Below are 22,056 nucleotides of genomic sequence, written 5' to 3' on the forward strand. Positions count from 1 at the left end.
CACCCGAGGGAGACTAGAAGGACTCATGAACATATAGGGCTAGTCGAAATCAAACAAAGCACCCATTTGGATGTTCCCGATGTCTATATTACGGCTCAACAAGCAACCCAAGTTTTCTATCTACTGTGGTCCTGTCAAAGTGATCCAAATCTCAGTGGTTGGGACGTCGTTTATGAAGTGCCGCCACGTGTTAGACCACCTCCCCCCAATGAAAAGGATTATGAACCTCACATTAACCAAGACACATATGACTAAGGAGAATTCTTCCAAGAAACACGTCTTTCCAAAAAATGTTTCAAGAACCGCTCTACCCCACCCCAGAACATTGAAGTAGACAACGATAGTGAATCCGACTTCACCCCTGAGCCGGAACAAGAAGAGCCGGAAGAAGAAGAAGTTACTGCTGCAGATGACCTGTCAATGCTTGAACGATTACGTAAAGGTGGCCTTCCACATGATGATGCATTTATTAATGATGATGATGATGAGCACGTCATTGCCGATAGTGATGATGATGATGCTTTTATTAATGATGATGACGAGCACGTCATTACCGATAATGATTATTAGTTATTCAAATTTTTATGTTGTACTTGATTTATATAGTTATTTGTATGATTGTATGATTTATATAGTTGGTATTTATAATTTTCTTACTTTGTATGATTGTTTCTTATACATAGTGCCATGGTCTTGATTTCCGTCCCAGTCAGCCCTCGCCCGCTTTATGATTCGGATGTGGTAAATTCTCTTTCATAACTATTTGTTGCATTTCGCATTTATGACAATATGGCCATCAAGTTGACATAGAGATATTTTAATCTAGGAGGTATGTGAACCAGAATTTGAAACGGACCCTCTTGTTGAGAAGTTAAATTTAGTTGAAAAAAATGAGTATTTGAAAGAAAAAATTAAAAGAATTGAAGAAGAGAAGATGACATTGGAGTTGTATGTTGCCGATGCCATCGATGATCACAAGATGAAGATGAATGCAATGCGCTTGAAGATGGATGCAATGCGCCTGAAGCTTAAGAAGATTAGAAAATATGCCATTGATAATGAGGCTTGGTATCATTATGTCGTTGGATCAATTGTTACCTTAGTTGCTATCTTCATCACATTTGTTGTGATGAGGGTATGTTTTCTCCAGTGTTTTGCTTTACAAATGGATACTTAGCTTATTTTCCTCCTAAATGGCATAATTACCTAAGTTAGATAAAAAATAAGCTATACTTAGCTTATTCAGTTCATTTATGACATACTTAGCATACTTAGGTAAAAAATGGCATGATAATCTTTGTTAGCTCCAAAATGATATAGACTTAGCTTATTTTCCTCGAAAATGACATAATAACCTTACTAAGCTGCAAAATGACCTATTTACCTACCTTAGCTTGAAAATGACCTACACTTAGCATTTTTACCTAGCTTAGCAATAAAATGACATTTTTACCTACCTTAGTTAGAAGAAGAAGAAGATAAAGAAGAGGAGAGGAGAAAAAGAAAGAGAAGAAAAAAATCTTCTTATTCTTCTAATTAGTCTTCTTCTTCTTCTTCTAACTAGTCTTCTTCTTCTTCTTCTTCTAACTAGTCATCTTCTTCTTCTTCTTCTTCTTCTTCTTCTTCTAACTTTCATCTTTCCCAATTTGCAGATTTGCTTTACATGAGGAAGTTTGGATTCATGGAGTGTACTATTCTTCTGGTGCTTCCTTGTTGTTTATGAAAACTTGTTTGGATATGTATGTCTATATGGATATGTTGTTGGAAACTTGTTTCTGGTTATGTATATATGGATATGTTGGACTTTGCTGAACTATGTTGTTGGATTGGATGAAATATGTTGTTGGACATGCTATTGGATATGTTGGATATGTATGCATGTATATCTGTGTTTGAAACCATGTCTAATTAATGGGATTTAAATAAAAACAGGGGATATATAGCCTCTTTGCCGTCCGCTAGCAGACGCCAAAGAGCTTTGCCGTCCGCTAGCAGACGGTAAAGAGGACACGTGGCAGTCACCTGTGCAAACTGGGAACACTGGCTGCCTATTTGGTCATTTTGCCGTCTGCTGGCAGACGGCAAAGTGACCAGCTATGCCGTCCGCCAGCAGACGGCAATGATTCAAACCTCTTTGTCGTCTTCTGCCGGACGGCATACCTGGACACGTGGCAGCTTCCCAGTGCTGCCTAGCTGGGCTCTTTGCCGTCTGTCAGCGGACGGCAAAGATCTTTGACTCTTTACCGCACTGCCGAACGGCTCCGGCATCCGGCGAGCAACCTCCTTCGAAAGAAGGAGGTGTGCCTATTCCTCCGGTGACCTCTGTCCAACCAGAGGCACCGGATGCTCTCTTGGAAGCACTGCGAAGTGCTTCCATTGTGGAGGAACACCGTACCCTCATGGGTACGGTGATTGAGAAAATTCATTCCGCGAAGAGCGGACTGACCGAAGCCTACGCAAACCTTCTAATAGGCTTTGAGGTAAGCAACGTGATTTTGTAAAAAGAATGTCACAGTGTAGACACTGTCCGATGTTTGAAAAGAAAAGTCAGACAGAGGATTAAGTAATTTTCGTAGGAAACTAACTAAATATGTCATATGTGAATAAGCAGGCGTCGTTGCTTGCCGCAACCTCTCATGCTGCCGAGGTCTCCAGACTAAAGCAGAGTCTGGAGCGGGCCGAGGAAGAGCTCGGCCGTGTGAAAAAGCAGTTGGAGGACAAGAAAGGTATGTGATAACCTTATGTATATCCGGAAAGGATGAATGACTTTTGCTTATCACGGCACCATGATATTTGTAGGAGCGGCTGTTGAGGTGGAAATTCTCAAGAAAACGTTGGCCGAGGCCAAAAAGAAAGCGGCAAAGGAGCAAACCGCCCGTGAAAATCAAGAGGCCAGGGTTTGTGAGGTCCAGAAGGAGCTCCAGGACGCCGTCAAGAAATGCGAGTCCTTGGAGCGCGACATTGCAGATTAAGAGACCGAGCTCGCAAAGGCTCACCAGAGTGCACAAGAGGCCCGGGTTGAAGCCCAGGGCGCCCTCCAAGAAATCCAGGAGGCCAAGAAAATCGTGGTGGACAAGGCTTTTATTATGCAAAGCAAGTATGTGAAGAAGAGGTATCTCTAACTGACTCGGATTTGGAGTTCTCCAGGGGCGTTTGCGGATTTGCCGCACAGTGTTTCTGATGCTGCGGAATTCTTCCGAGCCGAAGAGGGGAGCTCAATGGAGAAGCTATTCTGGTCGCAATACCTCGCGCCAGAACATCCGGTGCCCTTTGGCGATCAGCTAAAACAGCTGGTCGAACTGCATAGGGTGGCCGAACTGGCCATGAAGGACTTAATAATCCGGCTATGGCCTGCCGAAGCCATACCCAGTAGCTACTTCTATCTCGTGAAGCGGCTGGTCAATGCCTGCTGCCGGCTTGATGCTGTCAAGCGGTCGGTCTGTATCGAAGGTGCGCAGATGCCCTTCGCCCGTGTCAAGGTGCAGTGGGCGAAGATGAATGCCGTCAAGCTCGCGACCGAAGGACCGCCCGAAGGCAAGGAGCACCGCACACCCGAGCAATATTTTGATGATGTCCTGGAGGGATCCCGCATTGTAGCGGGGCAATGTGCTAAGGACATCATGTTTGAATGAATACATTCATGTTATCCTGTCCGGGAGTATGAAACAAAGCCGTTATGTAATATAATGCTTGTTTATTTGTTAAAGTTTTACCTCCTGTGTAGCCGTTTTTATTAAATTCTGAGAGTTGGCCAGTCCTCGGCTTCAGCCCCCACGTAGGTAGTACGAGGGTGTTCGGGATGAATCTAAACACTCTTGATCCAATTGTTTGGTCCTTGAAGGAGGTGTTTAGTGCAACGAACCAGGCAATTGGACTATGTGGCTTTATCACCCTCACTTAGCCATAGGAGTTTGACAATAAAAATTTAGGCGCAACCCCTAGTATCCTAACTAGGGTGTTGTACACACCTGATCGGATAAGAACCGATTCATCGCATAGTGCGGAAATAATCGCTAAAGGTTTGAAACCTCTGAAGAGCTTACCGGCTCACGCCACATCATGACAGTCAGTTTTTGGCTTTCTCTACTGAGGTGCTCATCCGGATGAACCAGGACACAATCGCAGTAGTTCTCCCTTTACTACCCTAGCCGATATAGTGGAAATTAAGGTAGTAATCACAGGAGCCGGGCAACCCAACTATTGACGAAAGACATGATTCGGAGCCGATGCATATAATGTTAAATTCGTGGTGTCGAACTATACTGTAAAAATTGTTCGGACTTTGTTGTCGTATTATGGGGCGCAATGAAGTCCCTGGCGGATTAAAGCGTACCAAAGTGTACGGGTGCAATTTGAGAAGATTAACAAAATAAAATGAAGTAGTAAGCTAATGCCACGTAAGTTGGGCCGCAATCTGTTTCCATTATAGTTTGATTAATACGTCAAAGCGTATTTGTACAAGTAGTGCAATAAGCAACAGGGCTATTATAAGCAACAACCAAGGGAGAGCTGCGTGTGGGGCCTGAAAACAGGTAGAGTGATCATTAAAGAGACCACCTAGAAATACCCTTATACGCCGGTGCTACTTGTCGTCTTGGTGTATATATCCTTTCGAAAGGACCGGTGATACGGTTGTCAGAAAAAGCCTATGTGAAAGAAACCTGAAAAGGAAAAAAAGAGAAAAAGTGAAAGTATGTGTGTCCAGGGGAAGTTGAGCCGTATTATGGATCACAATCTAGTTATGCCTCCGTCTATGCCCATGGTATTTTGAGTGCGTTGTTATGTACGCGCGGTACGAACGCCGCCGCTTGGTCAGGACTGGGACGGAGGCCAAATTGCTAGTTGAGCTCTTGACGAGCTGGGCCGTCCTGTTGCAGAGTAGTCCGGACTCGTTTGATAGTGTCCGAGAGATCGGCTGCCAAATTAAGGTTCTGCTTGAAAAGGCCGCTCTGTACTTCTGCTGCTAAAGCAGCGGTATGCTCCTCGGTACAGAGGGAGCGTTCCGTGTTTCCATTGACTGTTATGACGCCGCGTGGTCCGGGCATCTTGAGCTTGAGATAAGCATAGTGTGGCACTGCGTTGTATCGAGCAAATGCGGTTCATCCCAGCAGTGCGTGATAGCCACTGCAGAAGGGGACAATATCGCAGATCAACTCTTCGCTTCGGAAGTTGTCCGGCGATTCGAAAACAACCTCTAGTGTGATTGAGCCCGTACAACGGGCCTCTACACCTGGTATGACTGCTTTAAAGGTAGTCTGTCAGGACCCCGGTTCCAAGTCACATCGATCTAGCCGATAACACCTCATATCACTTTGTGGCCTCACGCACGGTATTCCCACGGGTGTCGCCTTACCATGGCCCGGGACCGTTTGCGCCTTTTGGCTCACGTATATGATAGTGTCGCTAGCATCCATATGACAGAGAACCCGGGCCGACATGACTAGTCGTGAACCCAAAGTGGCACTAACTTACGGGGACAGGCATACATGAATCAACATCGAGCATGTCGGTCAGCAGCGTGCGAATCCGGGCTGTAGCACTGGGCTAACAGGACTCCGGGAACCCGGGCTGTAGCAGGCTAGCCAGGACTCCGGATGTCACCGCGTGACATTTCCCCGAAGGGACAGACACAAGAACGAAGTGAATCACATGCCAGCCAGTCAAGTGTTCCAGAGCAGTAGTGCTGGGCTAGCAGGACTCCGGTGAACCGGGCTGTAGCGGACTACTATGGCTCATGGAAGAAGAAGTCTACATTTCCCCATAAGAGAGGCTACCAAGGATAAACAACTAGGTTGTCGGATCCCACACATACCAAGCATTTCAATCATACACACAATATGCTCGATATGTGTAAATACAACATGCCATCACAACATAACTCTACGACCCAAGTACTTATTCATTAGGCTCCGAGGAGCGAGATATTACAAACATGGGTCTCATGACCCAACATTCAGAGCATACAAGTCAAAGCACATGTAGAAGCTCAGCATGTCTGAGTACAGACATCTACAAATGAAAAAGGCTGAGAAGCCTGACTATCTACCAGATCCTGCTGAGGGCACAAGATCGTAGCTGAGGTATCAAGCTAAACATCGAAGTCCACACGGAACTACTAGCGAGACCGACATCTCTCTGCAAAACATAAAATAGGCAAACGTGAGTACAAATGTACCAGCAAGACTTACGTCAGAACTAACTACATATGCATCGGTATCAACAAAGGGGGTAGTGGAGTTTAACTGCAGCAAGCCAGCTTTGACTCGGTGGCTATCCTAAACTACGACTACAAGTAACTCTTTTGAGGTGGCGCACACGTGTCCACATATTCGCCATATCAATACACCACTATGGATCCGCTCCCGTCTGCCTACGAGAACGCCATCCATAGCACTCACGCTTATCTTGCGCATTTTAGAGTATCCACTTTCACTTCTCTATGAACTGTACAGGCTATTCGAATAGATGATGTTAACCCTGCAGGGGTGTACTTCTTCACACACGCTCTCGCCACTTACCAACATGTACACGTCGTGTATCTCGGCAACCTTCAAGCGGAAGCTTGGCGAGGGAGTCAGCCACGACCTGACTAACCACACAAGTCTCTCGTCCAGCTTTATCGCCTATTCGGGTTCCATCCGCTAGGAGATCCGGCCGGGGTGTCGCTCACGGCCCCAAACGATGTGTGCAGGGTTCCCAAGCCCACCATCCGGGTGCCACTTGGTACACCGGGCCACTGTGCCTAGTCTGTCCCAAGCCCACCTGTACCGGGTGCCACTTAGTAGACTACTAGCACTACCTACAAACACCACAAACTAGTTGCAACTCCTGGACAGAGATCATGTTGATTAATAAGTCGAGAGGGGTCGAGTTACCGGAACCCAATGTGTGGTAGTAACTGTTCATGGATCACAAACACAGAACTAAGTTCCTGAGGACGGCTGCAATGAGACAACCCACCATGTACTCCTACATGGCCTCTCACCGCTACCTTTACCAAATCGTGTTCACACACTTAGCTCTCACACAGTAGGACATGCTCACCACATTCCAATCCATCCCCGATGAATCAGACCTGACACAACTCTAAGCAATAGCAGGCATGACAAACAAGCATGAATGAGTAGGCACATCAGGGCTCAAACAACTCCTACTCATGCTAGTGGGTTTCATCTATTTACTATGGCAATGACAGGTCATGCAGAGGAAAGGGATTCAACTACCGCAGCATGTAACAGTTGAAACGTTGTTGTCCTAATGTAGTAAAAGAGAGCAGGAGCGAGAGAGTGGGATTGTATCGGAATGAACAAGGGGGTTTTGCTTGCCTGACACTTCCGAAGATAGTATAGTTCTCCAGCGGTGTCATCGATCACATCATCGAAGCAACGTCTACTGAGAGGGGACAATTACCGGCAACAGAGAGAAAACACAATCAATGCAATGCACGATATGATGCATGATCATGACATGGCAATATGAGTGTGTTGGGCTAATGCAACTACAACCAGAAGGTTTTGAGCTTATTGGAACCAAAGATTCAAATACAAACTCAAGTTATGGGTTCATATAAGTGCATTAACATGTTTGACCTAAACAGCAAGATTAAGTTGGTCTAACATGCACGAAACCATTACAGATGGATAGATTGGATTTTTCTGATCATTTTCCATATATAACTTATTTCATTCTGAGTTACGGTTGATTTTATATGATTTTTAGAAGTTTATAACATTTTCTGAAATAAATAAATCATTTAAGATTTATTTAAATTCCAGAAAGAATTACTGCATCAGCATGACGTCACTGTGATGTCAGCGGTCAACAGGGCCGGTCCAGGTCAAACCTTACCAGTGGGGCCCGCGTGTTAGTGGCTAACTAAACTAACCTAGTTTAATTAGCACTAACCTAGGTTAAACTAATTAAGTTTAAACCTAAACTAGATTAATTAGCCGGGCGGGGCCCGCATGTCAGTGTGAGAGAGGGTCAAACCCCTGGGCAGACGGGGTCAAACCCAGCCGGTCAAAGCGGTCAACCCGCCGGCGTTTAGCCGCCGGCGAGGCCGGACGCGGCGGAGCGCGTCGGGTTCCACCTACAGTGGCTCTTTTGGCGCGCAGGGAGCAGCTACGGGAAGAGGGTGGAGTGGTGCACCCAACGGTGACGGTGGCGGAGGCTGGAGTGGCCGGGAGCAGCGCGGCGACAAGGTTTGCGGCGCCCGGAGCTCGGGTGCAAGCGGGGATGGGGCTGCGGTGCGCAAATGAGCGCGGTGAGGTGCTAAGAAGGCTCTACGCGATGCGGGGAGCGCGTTGGGCGCATGCCCGGGACCAAATGGTCACCGGAGCGTCACCGGCGATGAGCGCGGGCGGCGGCGCGTGCGGGTGAGTGCGGTGCAGTCGCTACGGCGCACGAGGAAAGAAAAGAAGAGGAGGGGGGAAGGTCAGTGGCTCACAGCGGTCACGTAGAGAAGCTCGGTGGGCTCGGGGAAGGGTTGGTGACGGCGTGCGGTCGCCGGCGATCTCGGCGGAGCGAGGTTGAAGAAGACGGCGTTGGCAGCGATTTAGGGCTTCCAGCATCGCGCGGCTCGGTGAGGAGGAAGAGAAGGTCAGGGCGAAGCACGGGAAAACGTCGGAGAGGTGCGGGGAAGGCGGTGGCCACGGCTGCGGCGGTCGGCGGCGGCGAGCACGCCCGACTGTGGTGGGGAACAGCGAGAGAGAGGCGAAGAGGAAAAAGTGCGGTGTCCGGGGGGCTCGACGGGAGGCCGGGGAGGCGGTTCAGGCATCGCGGTGGCGAGGGACACAGGCAGGCAGGGAGGTGGCGTGTCGCCACGGCGCGCGCGTGCGCTGTCTCCCTCCTCTGCCTACTGGCAGAGGTAGAGGATGACTGGCATGGGCCCTGGTGGGCTAGGCCACCAGCTGGGCCAGCCAGGTGGGCTGCCAGGTAGGTCCAGGTGAGTGGCCCAGTGGCCTTCTCTCTCTCTCTCTCTCTCTTACTTAATTGTTTCTGTTTTCTATTTTATTTCTCTGTTTTGAATTAGTAAAAATACTAATTTCGTTTTGTAAGATCCTGAAAATAATTGTGGGCACTTTTGAAACTATTTCCAACAGCCCTCAAATGCTTTCAAGATTATTTGGACATTTAAAATATTTTATAGAATTTAAATGTCCAAATTCAAATACTTATGATTTAATTCAAAAATCCAGAATGTCCTAGAAAAGTGTGCACCATTTTTGCCAGGGGTTTTAGCCCAATCCAGAAATGATGAACATTTGTGAAGGGCATTTTGGGTTCATTGAAACCAATTTTAGTAAACCCTAGTTGGTTTCACGGGGGTGCTGGGGGTTCTGTCATCCCCATTTCAACTTTCTTTCAAGATTAAACATGATGCACACATGAGGCTAGCCTAGTGCATTACCAGAAGCTAGGGATGTGAGAACTCACCCCTACTAAACAAGAATCTCGTCCTGAGATTCAAGACGTGAGGTAAGAAGACAGAGGGGACGCAAAGCTAACACGATCTTCGTGATCCAACTGTCCTTCTCGAGGATGTTGATTCATTGCATCATCTTGATCTCGACCTCTTGCTTTGAGAACTTCATCCAACACGGGGACAGAAGAGCGAGATAACTTCACAGGAATCGATCATCTCAATGATCACAGGATCAACCCACGGAACGAGACGTAGAAACATCTCTTGAGCTGAGGGGCAAAACACATATGAGGGGCGATGGAAAGAAGCAGGTGACGAAGGTTCAGATTAGAAGGCAATGATTCCATGCTTAGAAGATGGTGCATGGTTTCAAGATAGCGAGGAAATAATCGCCATGATTCCCTAACAGGGCACCTTAGGAAAGGTGACTCATGGAATTATTCCCTTAAGTGGCAAGAAGAATTACTTTTGATACATAGATCATTGAGACTCATTATGCCAACCTAAGGCAATCAAAATCGATCATTTGAAGGAGTTCAAAAGAATGACATACTCGGACTAGAATGGATGATGTGGACTACCTTGTTGAAGACAACACAGGGAAAGATTTTTGCTTGTCATCGGAAATGGATGGGACCCATGGTAGGACCACTCTTGAAGGTGATCCTAAACAACAATTACTGAGAGGGCAGACCATGGAAATTGGCACAATGGCGGTGCAAGATGGGAACAAAAGTAGATCTTGGGAATGTTCCAACCATCATATCTGCCTGAGATTCAGATCTGGTTGGTGTCAGGATATTCCAGACTCATCTAGTCTAGAGAGAAAAAAATGAAAGATTGCAACACAAATCGACGAGATGACGTTGCGAGATTCTCAGGGAGTGAACTACAATAGCAAGCTCCAAAACATGAGCTGGTTCTGCTACAAACCTGTGAACATGTTGTCCAAGACAAGAATGACTACATAGTAGTCTTATAGTAAAACACTATCGAGTTCTGGTTAGGATCCATCATCAAGGATTTCGAAGTCTTTACGCGCGCTAGAATTCTTTTCCTTGAACAAGTCAATCAGTGGCTTGGGTGCTAGGAATTCATATGTAACGAAGATGATCAGTCTAACATACCACATAATACTTTGCACGTGCATGGCTGACTTGGGATGATTCCAGAGGAAGCAAAAACAATCTTTCTCGAATTCACGGCGGCAACTTGCACCTAATGCACATGAACTTGGAGGAAGTCACTTCTTACACCAAACATGTATTTCATGAACGGGACATGAAGATAATGCTTACAAAAGTTTCCAACACTAGCTTGATGTTCAACATGAATCATGGAGGAGACGAGATGCTGCTGATGGGCACAATAGCAACTCATCAGAATTTCCATTTCACTGGACTTCCACCATCATGTGAACACGGTGATAGCATTGGTCAGACCAAAAGATGTAATGGTGTATGCTCGAGGGATCAACCACGAGTAAGACAACATTACGAACATCGTTGGTTCTGATTTGACTTGACGATAGCCCATACTCAAGTCAAAGTTCTGACAAGGCAATAGATCCAACAACTGATCACGAGGACCAATCGATGGAGATATCATCTTTCTTCAACACACACACACACACACACACAAAAGATATCCCTTAACATGAAGTAAGTCGGACAAGCTTTTATCTTCCAACTCTCCAAGTTGTTGTTTAGCTTAACCAACTAGTTCAGGGGTATCCAACACAGATTCTTGGAGAATGGGTGGTTTGGAGGAAAACCAACATGATCACGAACTCAACATAGCGGTCAGGTGACAACCTGGCAATACTTCCGAGAAGATATTCGGAACATCACGAATCACCGATATGTTACTAAGTTCGAGAACAATCTTGCTTTTCAGGGCAAGACGATATGATCAAATAAGCAAAGTTTGACACTATCCTAACTCATTGATCGAAAAGTGCACCGGAAATAAGGACTAGGTAGCACGATAAACCTTAGGGTGATGATTCAATAATCAACACGCCAAGGATAAGATTATTGGCCCTTAACTACCAAGCAACACGGTTGCTAGGAGTATTGATTTCACACATCACAATTCACTTGTCGGTATTCCGGTTATAATAACACGGGGACCGTGGAATGAACAATGATGGCGAGGAGTATCACTAAATCAAGAATTCATAAGAGGTGGTGCAATTCTCATGACACTCTTGACATAAAGATGGTAACACTCAAAGGTAGAACAGAACAAAAATTGGATTGGCATTTTGATCTGTGGAATACAACTACTTTGACCCAATCCTAGATATGGACGAGGTACCGGAGTTTGTTTCTCCTAGTCATTCCGGAATAGAATGGCTTGACAGACCACAAGAATAATAGGCATCGATGAACACGATCGCACACATACCCTTGACTATCAATTGATAGATGAAGGTCGGAATATAACGAAAGAGGGACAACCCAAAAGAACATATGATTATCTGAGTTGTGGATGCATGGATTGGTATGTCAAACAAGTTCAACATATTTCTTCCGGATAACCCATGCAGAAGAAGAAGGACTGGCAGATTCACAATGTGAATGGAGAACTCGTCAAGAGCACTCTGGTTGTGATCTTTCGGTTCAGGAGAACTTCTGCCATAAGCAGTTCATGGTATTTGGAAGAAGGAGAATACCACGGACCTCGAGGACTATCGCAAAGGTTACTAATATCCTAAAGGAACTATCAAACACTAATCACATGAAGTAATTAGGGTGAACCTCAGGTTCAAGAACCCAGGAGTAGAATGCCTACTAACTAAATGGCATCACGGGATGCTTTCGAGAATGACGGCCAGAATCATCACACTGGGACACAAAGCATAGCTAGGTTACTAGATGATCCCCTAAGGCACCTAGGGTCATAATAATAATTCCAACATATATGTCAAGGCAATGGAGTACCTCAACAGACCGTTTAGTCCGCTTAATCTGGCCCAAAAGAACATCGGAAACTGGGAGGAAGGATTTGCGAATGCATCAGATTCTTTAGAAACCTGGGATGACTCGGACAGCATAACAGCTGTAAATGCTCAGAAAAAGATTTGAGACATTCATAAGGATTTGCATAGTCACTTAACAACATCATATCAAGGTTCTGGTTCAACTGACAACATACTAGAAGTAGTAGAAACTGAACTGAAGATTGAGACCAACAATCCGACAACTCTACGGATAAGTAACACGTGATCCTGATAGAAAGATGAGAAAGCCTAGTTCCTATTCCCCGTAGAAAAGAACAGGATGACTCAGATCAGAAGGGCATAAGGTAAAGGAGTAAAAAAAGAGCCTTACGTTCCTTTCCACAATCAATTCCCTTATATAACTAAAGCATTTCTAGACTCAACTTTGACCAGTTTGGCTTGGTAATCCTACAGGCAGTCAGGCTCTGATACCAAAGCTGTCAGGACCACGATTCCAAGTCACATCGATCTAGCCGGTAACACCTCATATCACTTTGTGGCCTCACGCACGGTATTCCCACGGGTGTCGCCTTACCATGGCCCGGGACCGTTTGCGCCTTTTGGCTCACGTATATGATAGTGTCGCTAGCATCCATATGACAGAGAACCCGGGCCGACATGACTAGTCGTGAACCCAAAGTGGCACTAACTTACGGGGACAGTCATACATGAATCAACATCGAGCATGTCGGTCAGCGACGTGCGAATCCGGGTTGTAGCACTGGGCTAACAGGACTCCGGGAGCCCGGGCTGTAGCAGACTAGGCAGAACTCCGGATGTCACCGTGTGACATTTCCCCGAAGGTACAGACACGGGAACGAAGTGAATCACATGCCGGCCAGTCAAGTGTTCCGGAGCAGTAGTGCTGGGCTAGCAGGACTCCGATGAACCGGGCTGTAGCAGACTACTATGGCTCATGGAAGCACAAGACTACATTTCCCCATAAGAGAGGCTACCAAGGATAAACAACTAGGTTGTCGGATCCCACACATACCAAGCATTTCAATCATACACACAATATGCTCGATATGTGTAAATACGACATGGCATAACAACATAACTCTACGACCCAAGTACTTATTCATTAGGCTCCGAGGAGCGAGATATTACAAACATGGGTCTCATAACCCAACATTCAGAGCATACAAGTCAAAGCACATGTAGAAGCTCAACATGTCTGAGTACAGACATCTACAAATGAAAAAGGCTGAGAAGCCTGACTATCTACCAGATCCTGCCGAGGGCACAAGATCGTAGCTGAGGTATCAAGCTAAACGTCGAAGTCCACACGGAACTACAAGCGAGACCGACGTCTCTCTGCAAAACATAAAATAGGCAAACGTGAGTACAAATGTACCCAGCAGGACTTACATCAGAACTAACTACATATGCATCGGTATCAACAAAGGGGGTAGTGGAGTTTAACTGCAGCAAGCCAGCTTTGACTCGGTGGCTATCCTAAACTACGACTACAAGTAACTCTTTTGGGGTGGCGCACACGAGTCCACATATTCGCCATATCAATACACCACTATGGATCCGCTCCCGTCTCCCTACGACAACGCCATCCATAGCACTCACGCTTATCTTGCGCAATTTAGAGTATCCACTTTCACTTGTCTATGAACTGTACAGGCGACCCATAAGTCCTTTTTCGCGGACATGGCTATTCGAATAGATGATGTTAACCCTGCAGGGGTACTTCTTCACACACGCTCTCGCCACTTACCACCATGTACACGTCGTGTATCTCGGCAACCTTCAAGCGGAAGCCTGTCGAGGGAGTCGGCCACGACCTGACTAACCACTCAAGTCTCTCGTCCAGGTTTATCGCCTATTCGGGTTCCATCCGCAAGGAGATCCGGCCGGGGTGTCGCTCACGGCCCCAAATGATGTGTGCAGGGTTCCCAAGCCCACCATCCGGGTGCCACTTGGTACACCGGGCCACTGTGCCTAGTCTGTCCCTAGCTCACCTGTACCGGGTGCCACTTAGTAGACTACTTGCACTACCTACAAACACCAGAAACTAGTTGCAACTCCTGGACAGAGATCATGTTGATTAATAAGTCGAGAGGGGTCGAGTTACCGGAACCCAATGTGTGGTAGTAACCTGTTCATGGATCTCAAACACAGAACTCAGTTCCTGAGGACAGCTGCAATGAGACAACCCACCATGTACTCCTACATGGCCTCTCACCGCTACCTTTACCAAATCGTGTTCACACACATAGCTCTCACACAGTAGGACATGCTCACCACATTCCGATCCATCCCCGATGAATCAGACCTGACACAACTCTAAGCAATAGCAGGCATGACAAACAAGCATGAATGAGTAGGCACATCAGGGATCAAACAACTCCTACTCATGCTAGTGGGTTTCATCTATTTATAGTGGCAATGACAGGTCATGCAGAGGAAAGGGGTTCAACTACCGTAGCATGTAACAGTTGAAATGTTTTTGTCCTAATCTAGTAAAAGAGAGCAGGAGCGAGAGAGTGGGATTGTATCGGAATGAACAAGGGGGTTTTGCTTTCCTGACACTTCCGAAGATAGTATAGTTCTCCATCGGTGTCATCGATCACATCATCGAAGCAACGTCTACTGAGAGGGGACAATTACCGGCAACAGAGAGAAAACACAATCAATGCAATGCATGATAATGACATGGCAATATGAGTGTGTTGGGCTAATGCAACTACAACCAGAAGGTTTTGAGCGTATTGGAACCAAAGATTCAAATACAAACTCAAGTTATGGGTTCATATAAGTGCATTAACATGTTTGACCTAAACAGCAAGGTTAAGTTGCTCTAACATGCTTGAAACCAGTACAGATGGATAGATTGGATTTTTCTGATCATTTTCCATATATAACTTATTTCATTCTGAGTTACGGTTGATTTTATATGATTTTTAGAAGTTTATAACATTTTCTGAAATAAATAAATCATTTAAGATTTATTTAAATTCCAGAAAGAATTACTGCATCAGCATGATGTCACTGTGATGTCAGCGGTCAACAGGGCCGGTCCAGGTCAAACCTGACCAGTGGGGCCCGCGTGTTAGTGGCTAATTAAACTAACCTAGTTTAATTAGCACTAACCTTGGTTAAACTAATTAAGTTTAAACCTAAACTAGATTAATTAGCCGGGCGGGGCCCGCATGTCAGTGTGAGAGAGGGTCAAACCCCTGGGCAGACGGGGACAAACCTAGCCGGTCAAAGCGGTCAACCCGCCGGCGTTTAGCCGCCAGCGAGGCCGGACGCGGCGGAGCGCGTCGGGATGCACCTACAGTGGCTCTTTTGGCGCGCAGGGAGCAGCTACGGGAAGAGGGTGGAGTGGCGCACCCAACGGTGGCGGTGGCGGAGGCTGGGGTGGCCGGGAGCAGCGCCGGCGATGAGGTTTGCGGCGGCCGGATCTCGGGTGGAAGCGGGGATGGGGCTGCGGTGCGCAAATGAGCGTGGCGAGGTGCTAAGAAGGCTCTACGCGATGCGGGGAGCGCGTTGGGCGCATGCCCGGGACCAAATGGTCACCGGAGCGTCACCGGCGATGAGCGCGGGCGACGGCGCGTGCGGGTGAGCGCAGTGCAGTCGCTACGGCGCATGAGGAAAGAAAAGAAGAGGAGGGGGAAGGTCGGTGTCTCACAGCGGTCACGTAGAGAAGCTCGGTGGGCTCGGGGAAGGGTTGGTGACGGCGTGCGGTCGCCGGCGATCTCGGCGGACCAAGGTTGAAGAAGACGGCGTTGGCAGCGATTTAGGGCTTCCGGCGTCGCGCGGCTCGGTGAGGAGGAAGAGAAGGTCAGGGCGGAGCACGGGAAAACGTCGGAGAGGCGTGGGGAAGGCGGTGGCCACGGCTGCGGCGGTCAGCGGCAGCGAGCACGCTCGGCTGTGGTGGGGAACAGCGAGAGAGAGGTGGAGAGGAAAAAGTGCGGTGTCCGGGGGGGTCGAGGGGAGGCCGGGGAGGCGGTTCAGGCGTCGCGGTGGCGAGGGACACAGGCAGGCAGGGAGGTGGCGTGTCGCCATGGCGCGCGCGTGCGCTGTCTCCCTCCTCTGCCTACTGGCAGAGGTAGAGGATGACTGGCATGGGCCCTAGTGGGCTGGGCCAGCGAGGTGGGCTACCACGTAGGTCCATGTGAGTGGCCCAGTGGCCTTCTCTCTCTCACTTACTTAATTGTTTCTGTTTTCTATTTTATTTATCTGTTTTGAATTAGTAAAAATACTAATTTCGTTTTGTAAGATCCTGAAAATAATTGTGGGCACTTTTGAAACTATTTCCAACAGCCCTCAAATGCTTTCAAGATTATTTGGACATTTAAAATATTTTATAGAATTTAAATGTCCAAATTCAAATACTTATGATTTAATTCAAAAATCAAGAATGTCCTAGAAAAGTGTGCACCATTTTTGCCATGGGTTTTAGCCCAATCCAGAAATGATGAACATTTGTGAAGGGCATTTTGGGTTCATTGAAACCAATTTTACTAAACCCTAGTTGGTTTCATTGGGTTGCTGGGGGTTCTATCATCCCCATTTCAACTTTCTTTCAAGATTAAACATGATGCACACATGAGGCTAGCCTAGTGCATTACCAGAAGCTAGGGATGTGACAACTCACCCCTACTAAACAAGAATCTCGTCCCGAGATTCAAGACGTGAGGTAAGAAGACAGAGGGGACGCAAAGCTAACACGATCTTCATGATCCAACTGTCCTTCTCGAGGATGTTGATTCATTGCATCATCTTGATCTCGACGTCTTTCTTTGAGAACTTCATCCGACACGGGAACAGAAGAGCGAGATATCTTCACAGGAATGGATCATCTTAATTATCACAGGATCAATCCACGGAACGAGACGTAGGAACATCTCTTGAGCTGAGGGGCAAAACACATATGAGGAGCGATGGAAAGAAGCAGGTGACGAAGGTTCAGATTAGAAGGCAACAATTCCATGCTTAGAAGATGGTGCATGGTTTCAAGATAGCGAGGAAATAATCACGATGATTCCTCAACAGGGCACCTTAGGAAAGGTGACTCATGGAATTATTCCCTTAAGTGGCAAGAAGAATTACTTTTGATACATAGATCATTGAGACTCGTTATGCCAACCTAAGGCAATCAAAATCGATCATTTGAAGTTCAAAAGAATGACATACTCGGACTAGAATGGATGATGTGGACTACCTTGTTGAAGACAACGCAGGGAAAGATTTTTGCTTGTCATCGGAAATGGATGGGACCCATGGTAGGACCACTCTTGAAGGTGATCCTAAACAACAATTACTGAGAGGGCAGCCCATGGAAAATGGCACAATGGCGGTGCAAGCTAGGAACAAAAGTAGATCTTGGGAATGTTCCAACCATCATATCTGCCTGAGATTCAGATCTGGTTGGTGTCAGGATATTCCAGACTCATCTAGTCTAGAGAGAAAAAAATGAAAGATTGCAACACAAATCGACGAGATGACGTTGCGAGATTCTCAGGGAGTGAACTACAATAGCAAGCTCCAAAACATGAGCTGGTTCTGCTACAAACCTGTGAACATGTTGTCCAAGACAAGAATGACCACATAGTAGTCTTATAATAAAATACTACCGAGTTCTGGTTAGGATCCATCATGAAGGATTTCGAAGTCTTTACGCGCGCTAGACTTCTTTTCCTTGAACAAGTCAATCAGTGGCTTGGGTGCTAGGAATTCATATGTAACGAAGATGATCAGTCTAACATACCACAGAATACTTTGCACGTGCATGGCTGACTTGGGATGATTCCAGAGGAAGCAAAAACAATCTTTCTCGAATTCACGGCGGCAACTTGCACGTAATGCACGTGAACTTGGAGGAAGTCACTTCTTACACCAAACATGTATTTCATGAACGGGACATGAAGATAATGCTTACAAATGTTTCCAACACTAGCTTGATGTTCAACATGAATCATGGAGGAGACGAGATGCTGCTGATGGGCTCAATAGCAACTCATCGGAATTTCCATATCACTGGACTTCCACCATCATGTGAACACGGTGATAGCATTGGTCAGACCAAAAGATGTAATGGTGTATGCTCGAGGGATCAACCATGAGTAAGACAACATTACAAACATCGTTGGTTCTGATTTGACTTGACGATAGCCCATACTCAAGTCAAAGTTCTGACAATGCAATAGATCCAACAACTGATCCCGAGGACCAATCGATGGAGATATCATCTTTCTTCAACACACACACACACAAAAGATATCCCTTAACATGAAGTAAGTCGGACAAGCTTTTATCTTCCAACTCTCCAAGTTGTTGTTTAGCTTAACCAACTAGTTCAGGGGTATCCAACATAGATTCTTGGAGAATGGGTGGTTTGGAGGAAAACCAACATGATCACGAACTCAACATAGCGCTCAGGTGACAACCTGGTAATACTTCCGAGAAGATATTCAGAACATCACGAACCACCGATATGTTACTAAGTTCGAGAACAATCTTGCTTTTCAGGGCAAGACAATATGATCAAATAAGCAAAGTTTGACACTATCCTAACTCATTGATCGAAAAGTGCACCGGAAATAAGGACTAGGTAGCACGATAAACCTTAGGATGATGATTCAATAATCAACACGCTAAGGATAAGATTATTGGCCCTTAACTACCAAGCAACACAGTTGCTAGGAGTATTGATTTCACACATCACAATTCACTTGTCGGTATTCCGGTTATAATAACACGGGGACCGTGGAATGAACGATGATGGCGAGGAGTATCACTAAATCAAGAATTCATAAGAGGTGGTGCAATTCGCATGACACTCTTGACATAAAGATGGTAACACTCCAAGGTAGAACAAAACAAAAACTGGATTGGCATTTTGATCTGTGGAATACAACTACTTTGACCCAATCCTAGATATGGACGAGGTACCGGAGTTTGTTTCTCCTAGTCATTCCGGAATAGAATGGCTTGACAGACCACAAGAATAATAGGCATCGATGAACACGATCGCACACATACCCTTGACTATCAATTGATAGATGAAGGTCGGAATACAACTAAAGAGGGACAACCCAAAAGAACATATGATTATCTGTGTTGTGGATGCATGGATTGGTATGTCGAACAAGTTCAACATATTTCTTCCGGATAACCCATGCAGAAGAAGAAGGACTGGCAGATTCACAATGTGAATGGAGAACTCGTCAAGAGCACTCTGGTTGTGATCTTTCGGTTCAGGAGAACTTCTGCCATAAGCAGTTCATGGTATTTGGAAGAAGGAGAATACCACGGACCTCGAGGACTTTCGCAAAGAAGTAATTAGGGTGAACCTCGGGTTCAAGAACCCAGGAGTAGAATGCCTACTAACTAAATGGAACCACGGGATGCTTTCGAGAATGACAGCCAGAATCATCACACCGGGACACAAAGCATAGCTAGGTTACTAGATGATCCCGTAAGGCACCTAGGGTCATAATAATAATTCCAACATATATGTCAAGGCAATGGAGTACCTCAACATACCGTTTAGTCCGCTTAATCTGGCCCAAAAGAACATCGGAAACTGGGAGGAAGGATTTGCAAATGCATCAGATTCTTTAGAAACCTGGGATGACTCGGACAGCATAACAGCTGTAAATGCTCAGAAAAAGATTTGAGACATTCACAAGGATTTGCATAGTCACTTAACAACATCATATCAAGGTTCTGGTTCAACTGACAACATACTAGAAGTAGTAGAAACTGAACTGAAGATTGAGACCAACAATCCTACGAGTCTACGGATTAGTAACATGTGATCCTGATAGAAAGATGAGAAAGCCTAGTTCCTAATCCCCGTAGAAAAGAAGAGGATGACTCAGATCAGAAGGGCATAAGGTAAAGGAGTAAAAAAAGAGCCTTACGTTCCCTTCCACAATCAATTCCCTTATATAACTAAAGCATTTCTAGACTCAACTTCGACCAGTTTGGCTTGGTAATCCTACAGCCAGTCAGGCTCTGATACCAAAGCTGTCAGGACCCCGATTCCAAGTCACATCGATCTAGCCGGTAACACCTCATATCAGTTTGTGGCCTCACGCACGGTATTCCCACGGGTGTCGCCTTACCATGGCCCAGGACTGTTTGCGACTTTTGGCTCACGTATATGATAGTGTCGCTAGCATCCATATGACAGAGAACCCGGGCCGACATGACTAGTCGTGAACCCAAAGTGGCACTAACTTACGGGGACAGGCATACATGAATCAACATCGAGCATGTCGGTCAGCAGCGTGCGAATCCGGGCTGTAGCACTGGGCTAACAGGACTCCGGGAACCCAGGCTGTAGCAGGCTAGGCAGGACTCCGGATGTCGCCGCGTGACATTTCCCCGAAGGGACAGACACAGGAACAAAGTGAATCACATGCCGGCCAGTCAAGTGTTCCGGAGCAGTAGTGCTGGGCTAGCAGGACTCCGATGAACCGGGCTGTAGCGGACGACTATGGCTCATGGAAGCACAAGACTACATTTCCCCATAAGAGAGGCTACCAAGGATAAACAACTAGGTTGTCGTATCCCACCCATACCAAGCATTTCAATCATACACACAATATGCTCGATATGTGTAAATACAACATGGCATCACAACATAACTCTATGACCCAAGTACTTATTCATTAGGCTCCGAGGAGCGAGATATTACAAACATGGGTCTCATGACCCAACATTCAGAGCCTACAAGTCAAAGCACATGTAGAAGCTCAACATGTCTGAGTACAGACATCTACAAATGAAAAAGGCTGAGAAGCCGGACTATCTACCAGATCCCGCCGAGGGCACAAGATCGTAGCTGAGGTATCAAGCTAAACGTCGAAGTCCACCCGGAACTACTAGCGAGACCGACGTCTCTTTGCAAAACATAAAATAGGCAAACGTGAGTACAAATGTACCCAGCAAGACTTACATCAGAACTAACTACAGATGCATCGGTATCAACAAAGGGGGTAGTGGAGTTTAACAGCAGCACGCCAGCTTTGACTCGGTGGCTATCCTAAACTACGACTACAAGTAACTCTTTTGAGGTGGCGCACACGAGTCCACATATTCGCCATATCAATACACCACTATGGATCCGCTCCCGTCTCACTACGAGAACGCCATCCATAGCACTCACGCTTATCTTGCGCATTTTAGAGTATCCACTTTCACTTGTCTATGAACTGTACAGGCAACCCAGAAGTCCTTTTCCGCGGACACGACTATTCGAATAGATGATGTTAACCCTGCAGGGGTGTACTTCTTCACACACGCTCTCGCCACTTACCACCTTGTACACGTCGTGTATCTCGGCAACCTTCAAGCGGAAGCCTGGCGACGGAGTCGTCCACGACCTGACTAATCACCTATTCGGGTTTATCGCCTATTCGGGTTCCATCCGCATGGAGATCCGGCCGGGGTGTCGCTCACAGATTCGGGTCCCAAGCCCACCATCCGGGTGCCACTTGGTACACCGGGCCACTGTGCCTAGTCTGTCCCAAGCCCACCTGTACCGGGTGCCACTTAGTAGACTACTAGCACTACCTACAAACACCAGAAACTAGTTGCAACTCCTGGACAGAGATCATGTTGATTAATAAGTCGAGAGGGGTCGAGTTACCGGAACCCA

Source organism: Aegilops tauschii, chromosome 7, assembly GCF_002575655.3.
Source record: "Aegilops tauschii subsp. strangulata cultivar AL8/78 chromosome 7, Aet v6.0, whole genome shotgun sequence".
NCBI classification, from domain to species: domain Eukaryota; kingdom Viridiplantae; phylum Streptophyta; class Magnoliopsida; order Poales; family Poaceae; genus Aegilops; species Aegilops tauschii.